A 3,045-nucleotide genomic window follows, 5' to 3' on the forward strand; every position below is an offset into this window, starting at 1 on the left:
TTCTCTCTCTCTCTTTCCGACGTAGTACCTTGCCATCGCATTTACTAGCTAGGATGCAAATGCGAAGCTAACATGCAACAGACCGCTTATTTTCTTCTACAGTACATGCCAAAGTTTTTCCCATCTCAGCGTCTCTTCTCCTTCCTATCATCTCCACGGAAACTCCTACCCCACTTCATCTTCTTCAATCCCCATTAACTCACGCCAGTGAAAAGGTCACATCGGCACCTTTGCCTTCTCCTCTACCCTCCCCATCTTCACGCCCAACCCCCTTGCACACCTCCCGCTTCACCCGTGCCACCCGTGACCCCCCCACCCTGATTCGTCCTCTTCTCCTCGACTGCAGGGCGATGGGACGTGGGTCGAGCAGCGGTTCCATTACTGTCAACCCAGATTGTCGAGGAGCGCAAGCAAATCAGCCTATGCCCGTCATTGCTCTCCTTCGGGCCCTGCCCACGTCGGCGGCCTCGGACACGCCGGACGCGGCCTCATCCGGAGTTCCAAACAGGGAGTTTGGGTTCCGATGGGAGGATATCGGGAAGGAGCAGCTCACCGGGACGGTGGTCTTGCACGAGCGCCGCGTGTTCCTCTACTGCAAGGGCCCTGAGGAGCGCCGAGTCCGACCACCTCCCCCACCTCCTTGCTGCCGCCATCAATGCCCGCAAGCCCAACCTGAAGAAGAGAGTAAGCATCTCTTCTTATTCTCCCTCTCCCTCAAATTGCTTTTTTGATTGGCTTGATTTGGTATAGTGATATGGTAGATTGGTAGTTGTATACTACAGTACTCCCTCTGTAAACTAATATAAGAGCGTTTAGATTACTATTTTAGTGATCTAAACGCTCTTATATTAGTTTACGGAGGGAGTACTTCTGAGTGTTATTCCGTTATTTTATCCTCTGAAATGTGAAAACCTGACTAGATCTGGATATTGTATGTATTATTACGTCTACATATGGAGGAGCAGAGCTTTGCATCGGACCTTTGCCTGCTGATATATGGCCGCAACCAGCAGTATCCAAGACAGGTGGCCGCCTTTTGTACCATGTTCACAAGGAATTGGTGCTCTGAAATTCAATAAATTTTTGCAGGTTTCCTCTCAGTTGCTCGTGTTCACAGCAAGTAACCATATGGTTTTCCATAGGCAACTGCACAACATTATTTTTCAGGAGGACAATTAATCAACTTATTTCACATTCAGTACACTACAAACAACTGCTGACACAATGAGGTTCAACCATGCTCTTAGCCACCGGATGTCATAGTTGGTGCCTTGATTGAAAATATAAGGGCGTTTAGATCACTATAGTGATCTAAACACTCTTATATTTCTTTACAAGGGAGTATTTGATAGTTCATAGTTGATAGCACTGAATAAAATATTCCAGAATATTACTTATGTATCTTATCAGTTAAGGCTTCATTCGGTTTGAAGGATTTTCATAGGAAAAACATAGGAATAAGAATTTCGAAGGAAAATGCCCTATATATGCATTCGGTTTGTAGGAAATGTGTACAGGAATTTCGTAGGAATACTACTTATTTCCTGTGTTTTTGGAGGAAACTACACATCCACTCAAAGCTCATTTTACGCGTAGGAACGAGACAAGTCAATTCCTTAGGATGGCAAATGCCATCCTATCAAATTCCTATACTACTCCTAATTCCTACGTTTTGATTTCCTCCAAACCGAATGAGCCCTTGCTCTTTGTTTTTGCTAGCGTGTATCAGATTGGTTATTGTCGTTTCAATACAGTTTGTGGTTTTAGTATTTTTTTATCATACTGAAGCTTTCGTTAGATTTTTTGTGGGAGTTTCAAGAGAAATTTGTTTCTTTGCTTGCAGCCCCTATTTTAGTGTTCAGCCCTGGTATAGTTGAAGAATAATATGGAGAGAAGTCCCCCATCAGCATATCTGAGCTTAGGTACAATTGAACTCTCTTTCTTGATGCCATTTTACTTCATGCTTCACATTTTATTACATGATTCACTTACCCGAACAAATAATGTGGTTAACAATCTTATTTCAGATGATTGAGCTAAATGAATATTATGGAGATGAAACCTTTTATCAGGTTGTTTGAGTTTAAGTTCAAATTCTTCTCTGGTTCAAGGCTTCAAACTGCTCTTTTCTATCAGGTTTGCATGAGCTAAAATAATAAGATATTACGAAGTCTTTCATCACCTGATTTGAGTGATCGTATATTAGTATCACACAATTTCCCAATTTTTTTTTATTAATGTGGCATCTCTTCAGTATTGAAGGACGATACAAGATGTAGCTAAGGAGTTGTCTCTGATGATCAACATGCTATGCTAAAGTGTTTGCTTCATCATTGGGCTTCCATTTGTCACAATTGTTGCCTTCTTCTTCCCTCTTCATTAATACCAGAGTTTGTTTTGACTAATTGTTTGTTCATGTGTGTTTCGGTGTTACAATGTGATCTCCCGGTGATTCCAATTGCCAGATTATCATCCCAAGTGTTGGTTTGGGCACAATTTTTTTGTTGTATATACTTTAGTCAATTGTCCAACTATTGTTTTGTTTATGACATCATAGTGCCACTATATTATTAATATTTACAAAATGTAAATCAACTTGATGAACGAGGTACCATGAATTATATGCTCTCTTTCAAGATGCTAGATTGTTTATACAGAGTATTTAGGACAGTTATGTCCGCAGCAACGCGTGGGGCATCATCTAATAATAATGAATGAGCAAACACAGAAAGAACTAGCAAGAAAAAATAACAATCCGAGCGACCCAAGCAAACTTTTCTTCCGTGGCTGAAGCGAGCTAACTGGCCCGTGGAGAGTTGTACATGAGGGCCAGCGCAGTTTGGCGAGCCTCAAGTGGTTGAGAGGTGGTCTCAGCAAGAAACCGACAAGGCCTCATTTGAGTCCTGTGTCTTTGCCAACTTGCGTCTTGTACTATGTTGTTGCATGGGCAGTCTAGGCTGGATTACGGGCTGGCCACTAGCAAAAACCCAGGGTTTTCTATATACGTCCCTGACCCACCCGTGTGGCTATGCCACTTTGAGTGAG

At 42.5% G+C, this 3,045-nt stretch overlaps 1 long non-coding RNA gene across 3 annotated transcripts; it reads left to right on the forward strand.

Annotated features, from left to right (window-relative positions):
- The first annotated feature begins 204 nt into the window (after positions 1-204).
- On the forward strand, positions 205-2,628 carry LOC119328223. Of its 3 annotated transcripts, none has more exons than XR_005158887.1 (5): positions 205-684; positions 960-1,089; positions 1,844-1,922; positions 2,028-2,136; positions 2,255-2,628. It is a non-coding gene; the product is annotated as an uncharacterized LOC119328223 (long non-coding RNA). The 3 variants fall into 3 exon arrangements; XR_005158886.1 differs by having other exon boundaries at positions 966-1,089; XR_005158885.1 differs by lacking the exon at positions 960-1,089 and having other exon boundaries at positions 206-684.
- The last annotated feature ends 417 nt before the right edge of the window (positions 2,629-3,045 follow it).

The sequence above is a fragment of the Triticum dicoccoides genome, chromosome 7A (genome assembly GCF_002162155.2).
Source record: "Triticum dicoccoides isolate Atlit2015 ecotype Zavitan chromosome 7A, WEW_v2.0, whole genome shotgun sequence".
NCBI lineage: Eukaryota > Viridiplantae > Streptophyta > Magnoliopsida > Poales > Poaceae > Triticum > Triticum dicoccoides.